The sequence below is a fragment of the Agelaius tricolor genome, unplaced genomic scaffold (assembly GCF_023055355.1).
Source record: "Agelaius tricolor isolate 1412-34295 unplaced genomic scaffold, bAgeTri1.0.p SCAF_2, whole genome shotgun sequence".
Lineage (NCBI taxonomy): Eukaryota > Metazoa > Chordata > Aves > Passeriformes > Icteridae > Agelaius > Agelaius tricolor.
In genome coordinates, this window is record NW_027269262.1 from 30,964,611 (window position 1) to 30,980,555 (window position 15,945).

General features: G+C 38.3%; 1 protein-coding gene across 13 annotated transcripts in view; it reads left to right on the plus strand.

Moving 5' to 3' along the window:
* Window positions 1–15,945, plus strand: part of LOC139604172 (poly(rC)-binding protein 3-like) — a 500,787-nt gene that overhangs the window by 300,719 nt on the left and 184,123 nt on the right. The gene's annotated exons all lie outside the window — the stretch shown is intronic.

Consider the following 15,945-nt stretch of genomic DNA (forward strand, 5'->3'; position numbering starts at 1 on the left):
TAGAGGTCTAGAAGAAATGCATTGTCTCTGGAGCAGCTGGACACATATTTCCTTCTTAAAGAGGAGCTAAGAATAAATCATGTTATCTGGTAAAGTGGCCCAGTTTGGAATAAGAGCTAAGAATATAACTTATAGTTAAGGAATTTCCTTTACTTTCTTCTCTCTGTAAATTTGATATCATATACTGGGTTTGGGGTTTTTTAGGATATGCATACATTCCAATAATCATCACAATCAAAGAAGTAAGAAAGGATAGTCCTAGCAGTAGGAATTTGCAAGTAATACCCCCTTAGGGAGGGTTGTGAGAGTGTCATGAGTTCAGTTTCTTTGCTCTCTGGTTTTGGTACACCCAGTTACTTTTCCATCCTTTTGGTCATATACAGTTACCTTTTTCATTTATCCCTGTTTTGTTAATGTGAGACTTGATAGATTCCTTCTAACTTACCAAGCAGCAGAGATACCCCTCAATGAGTGCAGCCCCTCTGGTGCTTGCACCCTGGGAGGAGATTCCATGGGAACTCATGGATGGGAACTCATGGATGGGAACTCATACTTCCTTAGTGAGCCACTCCAGTGCCTCAGGTCCAGAGACCACGTTGTCCTGGTCTCTTTGCTCATGGAGCTGTTAAGGACATTTCCTCTTGTGCTGAGACGCTGTATCTGTGTTGAGGTTTTACCAGGCCCACCCAGCAAGAGCAGAAGGCGCAGAGGAGGAGGCCTCTCTGGTAATTTCCCCAGGAGCAGGAGTTCTGGTATGCGGCAGTGACTCTAGCAGAAAAAGAGATGCTCCCACATTTTCTTTTATGTGACTTGATGTACTGACTGTCAGCTCTACTGGTAGAAGCCTGCTTTGCCATTCAGCTGTGCCTCCACAAGGGAAGGCTTACAAGCTGTATCAGTGTTTTGTCAAATCTTAAATTATTGGAATAAATGTATGTAAATCTTCAGATACATTCAAGAGCTCCAGAGTAAATATTCATCAATCTGAAGATTAAGGAGTCTATTCATGTTTTATAAGAGATACACTCTTGAACTCTAGGTGTTTCTTATCTGGTAAAATAACTTTGTAAATTCTGAATAGGAGGTTCTCATTCATTTGGTTAATGCACTCTCTCTGATAAAACAATCCTTTGTGAAGGATGCTTACATTTTCTTGACTGACATTCAGCTGGTCAGCAGATAAACTTAGCATTCTCTAAAATTTTCCAAATGGAACTTACCCATACCTAAATTGGATGCTCCAAGTGCTGCTCTGACACCTTCTTGTTGAAGCCTTTTGGTTTCAGGAAAAATAATCCAGAGAGAAAAGCAGGATAAAATAACAAAGCATCTGAATCCTTCAGATCTCAAGTACAATTTAATTCACATAGACAAGCTTCATTAAAAGAATATTAGTATTGTAAGCTAAGAACATGAAAGGATTAGGGTTAGGGCTAGGAAGGAAAACATAGGAAAAATTTAAGTAGCAAACTATTATGCATAACAAGTAATGCAGGTTTTCCATCATTCCTAGCCATTGGAGATGTATCCATTGGTAGTTTTAGGTTTTAATGATAAATCATAGGATTTATAATTTAGATGGGAATGATTGAGTTTTAATTTGTTTTACAAGTTTCACCTTAAACATAAAACAATTGGGACCAGAACTGACTTCCAATAAAGAAACTTGATCTGCCTGCTCCACTAGGATTTTAATGCTGCTCCGAGCTTGTAGAGATTCCTGTGTCATGTTCCCTCTCCTCTTGTGAAGCAGAGATCCCATTATACCTCTGTTGAATCGTGTAATGAGGAGCTAAAAAAACTCCTACTGTGAGTTAAAATAGAATAAGATTTCTGAGAAGGACAAGAGCTTCTTTTAAATTAAAGAAAAACATCATGCCATGTTTCTTATTTTTAAAATGAACCTCTCTGCCAAAAAAGTAGGGAAAACAAACAGTAATATATTGAAAGCTAATATATGTGCATTTACATACTCTGCTCTGTTTAATTAAAAAAAAAAGGACTGCAGCTCTCTACCCTTTATATATATTAGTGTATACTCTTCCTTTACAATCTTTTCTACTTTTTATTCCTGCATAGGAATGAATGGAAACCTTACAGGGAAAATCTCCCAATGAAATAATTTTTACCCCCTGCCAGTGTATTTTCCCTCTACCACTATATCATTATATTCCCTTCAGTTACAGATCTACGGTGCAGTATCTCCAAGTCTTCTATTTTTAGATTATTGAAGTTTTAGAAAAATTGAAACAGGTCTTTGTAGTATCCAAGAATTCCTTCAAAGGGGAAAAAAAAAATTGATGTGCTGTTTTTCTGCCTTTCTAATAGCAAAACAAGGTATTTGAGGTTGTTTCAAGTTGGTTAGGAGGACTGCAAATTGTATCTCCAGAAAAATAGCTTTAACAGAGGATGGCAATAATGTACTCCTCTGTGTTTATAAGCCAGCCTGCAGAGCAGGCTGTCACTTGGGAAATTTCTACCTGTTGTTCCATTAACAAGGAAGGAAATAACAGATCATTACAAGAAGAGGAAATATTTAGAAAAGGTTATAGGTAAGACTTCCAATTAACTCAGCTAACACAGAAATTACTGAAATTTGGAGCCTTCAACAGTTTTCCCCATTGGACTTGAATGCAGTATATCAATATTCAGCTCCTTCACAGTGTATTTTCAGATACATTTTTTGCTAGGTAGTAGCTGGCTTATTCTCTGTAATGAGGTTTCCTGTGAGCACACTATTCACAAGACCTTGGCTTTCACAAGTAATATGGTATGCTGGCATACACATACCCAGCTTGCCCCTCTTGGCACAAAAATTTGTATGTGGGCTTTTTATTGACTATTATCGAGTAATCATGGTTTTCAAAGCATTCGTTTGAGGGTAGTAGTTGTAAAATCTCCACTCGATGTTAAATTTGCATATTTGTGTAACTTGGTGGGGAAAGAATTTAAGGCCTGTGTTGTTGTTGCATCTCATGCAACTTGGATGAGCATGTCTCTTTGCTGTGTAGCAATGTATGCAGTGTCATCCAGTCACACATTTTTATCCCTAGGCCCCAATTCATACTGACTTCACATTTTTGCTTCTACAGAAGGACATCTCTGTGTACATTACTGATGCTGTGGCTTACCAGGATTTTCTGGTTGCTACTGCTAGGTAGGGCTAAACAGAAGCCTTTAAAAAAATCTTGCAATGAAATGCTTATTTCTCTTTAACTGTTTATCTGCCTTACACATTCTTATGCTATGGCTCTGCCACATAGCACCTCTGAGCTGACTGTATTCCCTTGCTTTGGCTCTGGTGTTCCTTGAATGGTTCAGGAGGACCCCTCAGTTCCCTTAAACAGCAGAAAAAAAAAACCTCAGCTCCTCCAGACTGAGTTTCAGGGTGTGACTTCATCTGGCTTTTTAGTGCCCAGATGCAGAGTTTCAATTCTTGCCCCTCAAAGCCCAATGTCTTGCTCACACCACCCACCTTCTGCCAACTTGAGTGCCATCTACAGCAAACCAGTTCAGATCACTGAAATGGCACAAAAATAACTTGGGAAAATCTGCTTAGACACACCTTGCAACTTCACCCTTTGTACAGTATGTATCCCTCTGTGAACAAAACTTCAGAAAAAGGTTCCCTACTCTTGGTTAGTTGCCTTGTTCACCTTGCCATGATGCTGAGGAGCTGTGTTGTGCCCCACAATAATTGGTGAGGAAAAAATAGCGCAATATGGCAAGACAGGAAAATGTAAGCATTTGTCCCAAGCCTACCTGAAGATAAAAGTCTGCAAGAGTCTATCTAATGTAAAAATGTTCTGAATTCACCTTACGTTTTCAAAAATGTAGCTCAGAATAATATAGAGAATCTTGTTTCATCATTTGTTATTGTCCCCTGAACTTTCAAAAATAAGCTTGATCCTCAAGGCTTATAGTATTGCATCCCACTGACTTAAGCAGTTTAGAGATATACAAACATACACCTCCAGAGCTGTAAAACATTAAACCTGTAAAGCTCTTAGTGCTGCTACTGCCTAGGATCAATGTTTCATTTCCTAAGCTCTGTAGTAACCTGTATTTTTTTTTTTTTACTAACCTGGATTGATGCAGATTGCTCTGAGAATACTGGCTGCTTTAATGTCTCTCTTGATAAGACTATCCTATTATTAGTATGTGGAAAAACAGAGGGATTTAGTGCTAAACTTTCCTAAAAAGATAAAATCAATAGACAGGAATAGCATAAAAAGAAACACAGTATGTTGAAAAGAAAAAAAGGACTCTCCTTCAGAACATGGACATGGTTTCAGGGTTTTAGTTGGTTTTGGACATGTTTCAGTTAGTTTATATCTGTCTGAATGCTTTGGACAACAAGCATTGCATGGGCTGAGTTTGTTTAAACTGCAGGCGGTCATGCCCATCTCTGCAAGCTCATCTGGGGCATGGACCTGCACCATGAACCTCTTCTGAGCCCTAGAGCATCATGTCCATTCCCTTTCCTTTTGGAAAGGCTCTGGAGACTCAAATGGAGCATCAGCCCTAGGCAGTGCTGGGTTGCAATGTTATTGTCCTGCTGCTCATGGCACCTTTCTGCTCACTGATCCTGTGATCCCAGCTCAGAGGACAAAAGAATCTTGCTCTCACCTTTAACTGTAAGACAATGCTGAAAATACTGCAAGCATTCAACAACATATGCCTGCTAAAATGAGAGATAATGTATTTGTATTGTATTTTTAGATTTTTTTCCCAGGGCAACAAAGAGTGAAGCCAAATCACTCAGCAAATGAAGAAAGTGCTAGACTGTCTCTAGTAAAATCCACTTTTTGTATGTCAAGGCAGCAGTATGAATCTGACTCCTGACTGACAACCATTTCTCCAAGCTTGACACATAAAAGGAATAGACAGTTCTGCAGTCAATATTTTCAGGTTCTGATAAGAAGACAACAAAAGTCAATCTGAATAAGAAACAGGCAGATTTTGGCATACCTCCAGGTTAATATTAAGGCCTGTCAGGTTACTGTAATGTTTTCTTTGGTCTACCAAAATGTTGTTTACTAGCTAATATGTTGTAAAGGATACACTTTGTTATTTATGAAATTTAGGCCTGCAGGTAATTGGTGAAGGTGAAGGCATATACAAAGGAGTTTTATTTTAGGATTAGAGCAATAGCTGTTCAATTTTTATGTTGTATTTTCCCAGTAGTGTCAGACATGTTCAGAAGCTTATCTGTCAGACAGTTATGGACAATCATTCAACTTTGAGGCATTCATTCTTATCATCATCCTTATCAGAGTCACATTCATCCACTTGGACATTGCAAATCAATAGCTGGGAATTATTTGGGGAGCATTGTGGCAAAACAGTCTCTCAGAATATAACCCTTAATGAAGTGGATATTGTGTATGCTTTCTGCAGTTGGCTAAATTCACATTCTACCTAAAAGTTGCTGGTAGTTAAATCTTTGTAGCAATTCAGTTTTCTGTAGGCATCTTTTTAAATTCAGGTTTAGGCACAACTAGTTTTGAATTAAAGGACCTACATTCAGAAATCGTGGCAAATCTCTTCAGTACAATATGCTGATGACATTGTTTCTGTAAGTACATTCCATGTTATTTAAATCATTCAAGAAAAAACAGAACCTATATCCAATAGCTGTACTTGAACTACAATGCAGTTTTTTAGAAAAGCATCAATCTTGATTTGACATTACTGGCAAAATGTAGCATGCTTTTTTTTTTTTTTTTTCCCAGAAGTTAACTACTGTTCCTGGTTAAAATGAAATACACTAGTAAACAAACCTGCCTCTGTCTTTTCTGAATCTGAATGTATTTATACTCAGCTTTCAACCACTGGACCTCTAAAAATTAGGCAGAAGATAAACTGTTTCACTGTCAAACTTCTGCTTCTCATATGAGATGTGAGACTATGATTAAGACCCAACCCTTCACCTTCTCTTTGATGAGCTAAGTAGATTAACCTTCTGGAGCCTTTCAACTAGAAGGCACGTCTTCTAATTCTGTAATCATTCCCTAGGCTCTGCTATGAACCTTGCCCAATTTCTCAGCATCCTTCTTGAAATTTGGATGCTTGAAATAGGCACAGTGTTCCAGCCACAGTTACACTGGTGCCAAATAGAGAAGTAATATATTATCCTTCTGTCCCCCTCAATCAAGCCTGACGAGTAAATTGGGAGTTGGGCTGCCTCATTTTATACAGATGAAACACAGTGACTCTGTCTTTCCCTTGAGACTTACTGTCATCCTTTTTGTCATGCTAGGTCTGTGGTAGCATCCAAATTCTGCTCTTCTGCAGGCTTCCTGGGAAGGGGCTTGGTGTGTTTGGCAGGCTTAAAGCTAGCTTTCACATGGAGCTCTCCACTCTTAAAAGCTAATGGATTTTTTTTCCCTTCTCATCCTAGAGAAGACCTGTAATCAGCTGTGGCAGTGAGGTGACATTTTAAATAGCCACACTGGGCTTCCCTCGAGTAGCAGGAAGTGTGTGAGCTAAGGGAAGGGAGCATCCCAAGCTCTTTGCAGCTTTGTTCCTGTACCCAGTGGGTTCATGGATGGGGACAGTAGGACAACACAATTGCTGTGTGTTGCACCTCTATCAGCCTCATAGTTCAAAAGAAAGGAGTGACTAAATCATCACCTGAAATGGCACACAGAAACAGACCAGAGTTAATATTTTATACTTTATTTTCTTTCTAAGTTCTTAAAGAGATGGTGGTGGTTGGTGGTGCTCTTTTCCAATAGTGGCTCATATTTTTTAGTGATTTCTGTTCCCATAGTATTCTTACCACCCACAGATCTGTAAGCATGGAGAATTATTTAAGAGGTACATTTTAATTCCTGTTGTTGCCACTTATCCCCTTTATATTATGGGCCAAATTCCCAAGTTGCTTTATAAGTCTGAGGGTGAAATCTAAGTTTGAGAAAGTCAGAAGGAAGTCTGCTGTCAGTATGGCCAGGGCTAGACTCGGCTCTTCCCTCAGGCTTTCTCTGCTAGTTCTTAAAGGCATTTAAGTAACTAACTGACTTTGGCTCTTTTTTATGTTTTTTCCTGTGCATTTTAAAATTGAAGGCAATATTTTCGGTGTACATCTTTCAGGGCAGTGATGTCACTCAGTCCAGTACAATAGAGCATTTTACTAATTGTTGACAAATAAGAATGTGTAGTTTCAGAGAGAGAGCTCAAGGAAGGTCAGTCCTTGGCTTTGTACACCAACAAAGGATTGTTCCCAGTGAAAGACAAGGATAGAGTAACTTGCATCAAGCTTACATAAATCTGGCATCATAGAAGAGCCTTTCTTCAAAGCTCTGCAGATAGGTTTCAAGTAAAAATACTAGCACAATTGACTAAATTATGAGCACATGAGGAATATTACAAATAATTTTGTTACAAGTTGCATTGTGGTAGCATTTTCTTTAATTTACTTTAACACAGAAAAGTGTTCCCTGAGCTTCTAACATGTAATGCAGATTTTCTATATACATTTGTGCAGTTGTACAAATGACCTTACAAAGTTTTGTGAAAGCATGTTCTAGTTTTGAGGTTGGATATTATCCATGATGGAAAACTTTAAAGAAATCAAATAATGATCAGAACCATAAAGCTGGAAAATGCTGTTGCAGACACAGTTAATCAAGTGTATTTAATTTGTCAAGCTTGGAATTGTGAGAATGAATGAATTTATCCATGACCAGTAACACACACAAAGGGAACAGACACCAGATTTTCAGATGTATTTTGGAAGGATAACAGGAAATGTTAGGGGAGTTTCACAGGTAAGAAACAGTGCTTTTTTTTTTTTCTTATTCTCATTTCTATATATGAATCATGTTCACATTTACTGTACATCTTAGACATATTATGTTTTATAGAAAAGCATCTGCCTGACTTGGATTCCTCACCACTTTTCATTAGCAGTAAAGGATCAATTTTTCTGTGTGGTTTATTTTACTATTTTCTTCTTTCAATAGTAATTCTTTATGAGAAAAGGAAAAGAAAAATAAAAAAAAACCCACAAGTTATCACTGTTCATCAGCCCTGTATGGATCAAAACTAGTATTTGCAAGTGGGAATTGTCAATAGTTTTACAGAAAAGAACTCTACATGTATGATAATGAATTGTTGATTAAGCCACGTTATAAACTGTGCAATCATTGTATCTTAAAATTATTTCATCACTCAGATACTAATAAAACATTTTAATTAGTATTGCTATTAGAGTTAACACTGTCACATTTGTAAGGTACTCCAGCAAGGGGCAGTGCAGGACACAGAAAGCAGATCTTGACAGTAAATCAGCTCCTCCCTATTGAGGTTTGAAACATGTTTATTTCAGTTATTTTCTTGTGTTTATTTATTGTAGAAGTTCAAGCAAATCAAAATAATTTTAAGTTGATCAAACACTCTTGTTATTGGTCTACGTTCAATTTCTGAAATGGTGTTAAAAAGGCAAAAAAATCTTCCTTGAAGTCAATTAATGACTGTATATCATTCCTTGGAATTGTTATCTATATTAAGTATAAGACAATGGAACTCAAGGTGAGGGCTGAAAAATCAGACCTGTGTCTTACTTCTTACCTTTTAAAAAACAGCTATTCTTCTAGACAGATGAAATTGATAAAATACCCAGTTAAATATACCCTGCATATATATCCTGTTACAAGCAGAAACAGGCAGTGATTTGCAGCTTTACGTAAGTCAACAGAAAACGACAATCAGACCAAAATGTCATTTAAATGAATTTATGGAGTTAACAAAGACCTGTGAAGGGGTTTTTATTTAACAAAGTTATTTTCTATACTGGGAAGAATCTCAGCCTTTTTCTTATTCTTCTGTTGATTACATCGGTCAGACAAAAAAGGGCATTAAAGAGCACAAAAGTTGTTCCAGGTTATTTTGCACCTTGATTTACATTTACCTCCTGGGCAATAATTAACCTGATGATTGATAGTAAATTGAAATACAGGTGTCAGAATCAGAACTGTATTTCTCTGCTAAATTCTGTGCTTGACAAAGCCACTTTTTAAAAGTAGCAACCTATTTGCTAATGGCACAGCAGTCTGTGAAATATCATCAGATTGAAAAGATGGAACAGAAAAATATAAGCATGTTTTGAGGTAAATTTGACGTCCTGGAAAGCTTGGATAAATTCACCTTGTCAGAACCAGTAATGTTGCTACCCTGGGAATCTAATTCTACTTGTCTCCTGTATCTCTAGCTATACTTCTTTTACTTTATTTTACTTTATTAATTAAATTTTGCAAGGATTCTGCATTCCTCAATTCCCATTTAAGTGAGCCTTGTCTTTTTTTAACCCACAAGCTGGCATTTTCCTTTTGAGAAACACAAGGGGTGTGAGTTTAGTGTAGTTCTAGGAGTGACAAATCAGGTGCCTTATTTATTGAGGATGTGGAAGCTATTTTAAAGAATTTGGGTGTTTTGTACCAATTGTTTGGAAATTTGAGAAAAAAAAAAGAGTCCATCAATTAGCTTGTTCCTCATTAAACTTCACCTGTTTGAATTAAATACCTTGCAATGTTAAGGTTTTATTTAATATGAAGTGTGAATGTCCTCAACAGGCTGTGGTTTAGTCCTGTGTGTTGGCATGGTAGGTTTGTACTCTCTTGTGCAGTCACTAATGGGTAAAGGAGCCTTTCTAGTAGCAAATCATCAACACCACTCAGTTCTTCTGACCCCAAAAAGGAAAAAATAACAAAAGTCAATTAAATTTATTCCAAGCATTGTGTCAGATCGCTAACACTTCATATTTAAATAGATATTGAAGACCATCTAATATATAAATCGTCAACGGATTGACTCAGGCAAGCTCCAGGCCTCTGCCACACTTGTACAAAGTTGTCTTACTCCCACAGTTTTATTAAAATAAAACACAACCTGCAGTGGAGCTGACAGCTGAGCAGCCAGGTTACAAATCAGGCTGTGATGGTAGGGCAGACCAAATGAATATTGCCATGCAGCTTGTCAAAGGCAGGGTGAAAAACAATGATGAATTGTGGAGCTTGGGCTATAGCATGAGGGACCCTAGTGCATAACACCTTCAAAATTATGTGAACTGAGGGAAGAGAGCACCCCAAGCTGTTTGCAGCTTTGCTCCTGCACCCAGTATGTTCCTGGACGGGGACAGGAGGAAAACACAACTGCTGCATGTTGCACCTCTGTCAGCCTCATATTTCAAAAGAAGGGCTAAATCAACACCTGGAATGGCACACAGAAGCAGACTAAAGTTAATATTTTTACTTTATCTTCTTTGTAAGTTCTTAAAGAGACATGAGCATGTTTATTTTCATATCTTATGGGGACCTGAGGCTTTCTTCAACAAAAATATTCTGGAAGTCAGATTCTGGGTGTTCAAAAGGAGAGGTATCTAAATAATACCTGTAATAGTGCCAAGCAGTGACTGAAAAGTGCATTGAACCAAGACCATGAACTTTTTCTTCCAGCATGTGAGTAAATGGGCAGATGAGAACCTGTCTGAATTAAACTGGTGCATGGAGTTGTAACCAGAAGGATCATTTTAACCAACAGTCTTTTGCTGTGATCAGTTAATGCTGATAAAATGAGTTCTCAGCACCTATTTGGATCAAGTGATCCAAAAAATTTGGATAGGTGGTACCTTTGAGTGATTTTAGGATGTAATTCTGTCTTTCCTTCTCTGCAGCCTTGCCTGGTAAATAAAATTGTCAGGGAAGTAAGAGTATCTTCTGATTTTGCTTTCTCATCTTGATACATGCCCACAGAAGGTGCTCCGGAATAATATTTTGGCCTCTCAGAGTCTGAAATGTAATAAATGGTTTTGAGAAGTTAGAAACTTTAAAATTTATTGTCAGGGATATACAGACCTATTTTTCAGATCAAGATGCTTCACATACAGAACTGCAGCTCTTCACAACAGTAGCAAATGTTGTCACTGAAAATAAGAGCAGGTACAGGTTAGAATAAAGGTATCAGCACTGTGGAGTATGATTTGGGGCTTTTCTTTTTTAATTAAGGTTATTGGAAAGCTACATAATTATTACTTCCACACAGAAGGAAGAAGATCAATGGATGCTATAGAGTAGTTCAAGAAAATAATCTGTCTTTAGAAGCTATAAACATACAGCAATTTAAAGAGAAAATGAACAGCAGTGGAGAACAGTGGTGAAGCAATTATAAGAGTCGCTGCAGAAGAGTGTAAGAGATGTGCACTATTGGCCTTGGTTTCTCTAAGTTTTAGCATTTGCAGTGGCTCTAAGATAATTAAAATGCAAATGTGTATTTCTGCCTGGCAAGAGAATTGCACTCTCTGCTGTGGGCTGTGGCTGCAGGCTGGTAACCCAGGGTGGGCACCCAGCAGCCCTGCAGGGCCACCTTCACCACCCTGTGCCCTCTCCGTGCTCCTGCCGACAAGATGCCATCAGACCTCTTAGGCTGCAAATCAGATGAGCCAGCTTTGTTCTGCTTTGCAGCCCAGGCATGTGCTCTCTGCCACCACTGTTCTCATGTTTGCCAGTGCACTTGGAAACTGGCACACACAATGGAAACATCTAAAACCCTCTGTTCCTCAGAATAATTATTGTAGTATCAATACCAGTCTCCTAAGTGGTTTTGTCTGTCTCCACTTGACTGCCATCTGCACAGAGGAAGGAAATGCTTTAACAATATCTTAACAGTAGAATATTTTAAAGGAAGATCAATAAATAGAAATATTGATGGACCCATGTCCCTTTAGCTAGTACACTGTAGCCTTTCTATCATGTTCTTAATAAAAATCATTGTACTTGAATATGTTAGAACTATTACTGTTGTTTTGCACATATGCATGCATGCACATATATATCTATTTATTTATATATTTATTATACATATATATCTATTTATCTATCTATCCTCTAAACTAAGTACATGTTCTATGATTATTACTTAGTTGGCCTGAAGATGCCATAATATAAGATGAATGGAATTTCATTCTGGTTGAGATTTCCTTGATATTTCTGAATACATTTCAACAGTTCAAAGATGGTACAATAATGTTTTATTAAAACTCTGATCAGAAAAAATGTATTTCAATTCCATATTATCCATTTAATTCCTCAGAGCTGTAAGATACGAAACCTTAGTACCTTCAACCCTTTCAACATGATCCACTCAGAAGAAAATTACGTGTTTGTATTTGTCTTTTTAGGATGAGGTGTAAGAGTAAAAAATGGAATTTTGGTGCAGCTGTTCGATGACATGTGAGTCAAACATACAGCATACTTTATAAATAAACACAGAAAGTAATGCTTTTGATTGCACAGACTGTTAAATGAAATTCCTCATTTAATTCCTCATTTGTAAGGAGACTTTTGGAAAACTTTAGCTTAAATGCTGGAATGAATTGAAAGTAGGAAATAATGTGTTTAAAGCCTATGGAGGTTGATACTTAGTGAAATGTAGGTCAGTCAGATTACACCATACACTCTCAGCTGCTGTGTTTTGTCATCTGCCTGTAATAAGAAGAACCAACGTAAGTAGCAGTTATATTCAAGAAATGTATTTTTCTCCTAAGGAGAAAAGGGTGATTGATAGGAATGTAGCCATTCTGAATTGCAGTATAATGTTGATGCTGAGCTCTGAAAAACAAGGAATAGTGAGTGACACAGGTCAGTGAAGGAATAGACAAAATAACATCGGTTTCTTTTTCTCCTCCAAATATCCTGCATCACTTAGAAAGACAAAGAAAACTTATTTTCTTTGACTTAGAGAAAAATACAAACTGATCAGGAGGTAAAAAACTGAACTCACAAAACCAAGGAAACAACCCTTCCTTCCCTAACACAATTTCTGCTTCTGAATGTTCAGTCTCTCACGTGCCACAAGAGCACTGGGCTCTGATGCTGTCAGGCTCTGCACCAATACCCACACGCAACATCTTCCTTCTCTCTGAGGTTCATTGGTAATTTTCCTCAGTAAAGTGGGTGGGCACCACCACAAAAGACACAGCAGCTGACAGGTGCTATTTTATATTGTGCTATCTTAGGTGTAATGTTTCCCATCAACAAAAGCATTTAACTCATAAATAAGAATGGCTGTTATTAAAATGTTTCTGAAGTTATATCAGAGCTAATTAATTTGTGATTATAGTTGCTGAAGGTGGAGTTGTCTTTTTCTGTATTGCATGCTGTCATTTTTCCTTAAACCTGACAGTTACATGTGTTGAACCTTAATACATAGTTAATTTATGACTATTTAGGGATTTCTATTTTTTTTATTTTAGTGAGTGGGAGGTTGTATGTGCACTTGCTAATAAAAATAACTTCTTGAGAGCCACTCAGAATTTTTGGACTCTCACAAGATTCACTTGATTTTTCTCACATGGCTTTCTGCAAGTCAAATATATAATTTTGGTTGTAATTATTCAAGAAGAATTCAGCAGCTGAATCTGTGTTTAAAAGGTAAGCTGCTTGCTATATTCCTCCAAACAGTGTGGGAAAGGCTGATGTTTATCTCTGGGAAGGAATTTAAATGGTGTTCACGTGGGTTCACATGAGCCTAGAGAAGTCTGAAGGAGGGAGATACTGGACATAGTGAAATCTGTGGTGCAGGTGGAAGGGAATGTGTTGCCACAGATGGTGCTGAATCTTTCTACAGTAAACTGATGGGGAAGGAAGGGCTCAGGGGGGACTGACTTTCCATAGGAGAAAGCTTTCAGTGGTGTGAGATGTTTTGTAAGGCTCAGGTTGGGCAGCCAGTGCTTCCAGTAAGTCCATGGCTCTACAGGCACCAGTGGGTACTCCACAGACCTGTGGATTTTCACCTTCACAGGATATCCCATGCTCTATCTTCATTAATGACAGCAAATCCTGTGTCACGGGCAAGCAGACTGCTTTGATTAAAGGCTGTGTTTAAAGGTGTGATTTCCCCTCCACTTTTGCTGTAGCCTTCCTGGGAACAGGGAACAGCTCACCTGTCTGTCATCTCTGCTGACAAATTATTCTCCCCCTGGCAGCTTTGCTTTCCCTGCTCCTGTCCCCTTTGGAAAAGGAGCTGAAGGAGTTGGCCTTAGCCCACAGCTCTCTGCTGGTACTCTGTACCCCTCCTCTTGTTGGCTGCTCACGAGCTGGGAGCAAGAGGACTGACAGGTTCCTGATGTCAGACTCAATGTAAGGCATTTCTTACATCCCCCTCTGAGTAGTCAGGCTGCAGGGGCCACCGCTGCTGCTGACAAGTGTTTGGGTGTTGCACAAGGGGCATGACATTTGGCAGCTGTCTCAATTTAAACAAAAAGGGGCTTCCTGCTGCAAACAGATGCATGTAAAGATAAACACTTCATGATGGTACCAATTCACATCACAGGAAATTCCCAGGCTTGTTCCTGAAACGGGCACTTCTAAAGGAGAAAATTATGGTATCAAGTCTGTGTGTTACCTCCAGGGACTGGGACAAGTTATTCCTTCATTACACATTTATCAGATTGATTATTCATCTGATAATGTGTCTAGGAGTGCAAATGCCCATTTACTTAGTTGGTGTCTCAAGGCATTAAAACTCTCTAACAACATAGTTACAGGGAACTTAATTGTCTTATAAGCTCTAGTAGTAACAGAAATATGTTTCAATGCTTTCTTTACTTTTGTGTATCATGGAATTCATTGGGGATACAATTGAACAGAGGTTTTCACAGTCTGTAAAAGGACTCAAATGATCAGGAAGCCCATGTTAGTTGCAGATTATTTGGTAACATTTCTGATGGACAAATCCTCTGTCCAGGATCTTTTCTTGAAAGAAAGTTTTTTATTGTTTCTAACCTGACTCTTCCTTGTTGTGGCCTATGTTCATTGTTTCCTGTCCTGCCTGTTGTGGGCATGAAGAACCAATTTTGTTTTATGCCCTCCTCACCTGAGTCTTCCTGTATTGGGAGAAGCAGAAGGATCCTTTCCTTTCTCTTGCAGTATTCTCTTATGCTGTGTCTACAGAAAGAATTTGCCTTTCTTACAGCAGAGTGAAAATCAATGGCAATCTTTTATGAGTCTTATACCCTTCTTCCATTGTTTTCTTGCATAGGCGCTAGTTTTCCATACTGCTGTTGCATAGACTCTCAGGGAGAGTGATTGATAAATTTTAAAAATTGTGAGGATCTTATCACAGAGGGGGATCAAATCTCCTTAGCAAAATAGTTGGTGTTACCACCTATTTGTCTGGTGGTGTCTGGAGTCTCTGCTGGAAGGGCACTTGCAGCAGCATTTTCAGCTGTATGGGGTGAGCCCTTGAACCCCTGCTCTGCTCACTTCTTGTAATCCAGGCACCATCCAGCACTTGTTCAATTCATTGCTACTTATATATCTTAACTACATAAGAAACTCCTTGTAAATATCTTACCTGCCCATAAAATACTGTCCTACCTGACCATTCATGCAGGACCAATTTGTATTGATTACTTAAAAATGTCTTATTTATGCAAAATTCTGCAACCAGCAAAAGCAGATTTTGGGACACAGGGTGTTAACACAACCAGCTATACAAACTGGACTAGGCACAGCATGACCTGGGAGGAGGGAGTCATTTCTGGAAGTGTAAATTCTTACCAGGAAACCTCCTGTAACTCTTGTGACTAATAGAATGGGAGGTCTTTAAAAATTTTTTCCTTTGGAATATTAATATTTTGTGGTTAAGGTAATGCCATCTTGAAAAAAAAAAGTTTCTTTTTAAAGTGACCCATATAACTTAATTTCTAACTTTTCAGGTGTATTACATAATTTCATTCCTTTCTGCTTGAATGGAGGTATGATGACAGTTCATTTTCCCTTGATATTCCTTTGCAGAAGCTATAATTTCCTCCCTTGGTCCCCCCTGAATTCCTTTTCAGGCTCTGGGTATCTCTCATGGCACTGGCATCAAACTGACCTTAGTGAGCAAGGCATGTACCTTGAAGTACCTGGTAGAATCTCTGCTGTGCAGAAAGAGTTCACT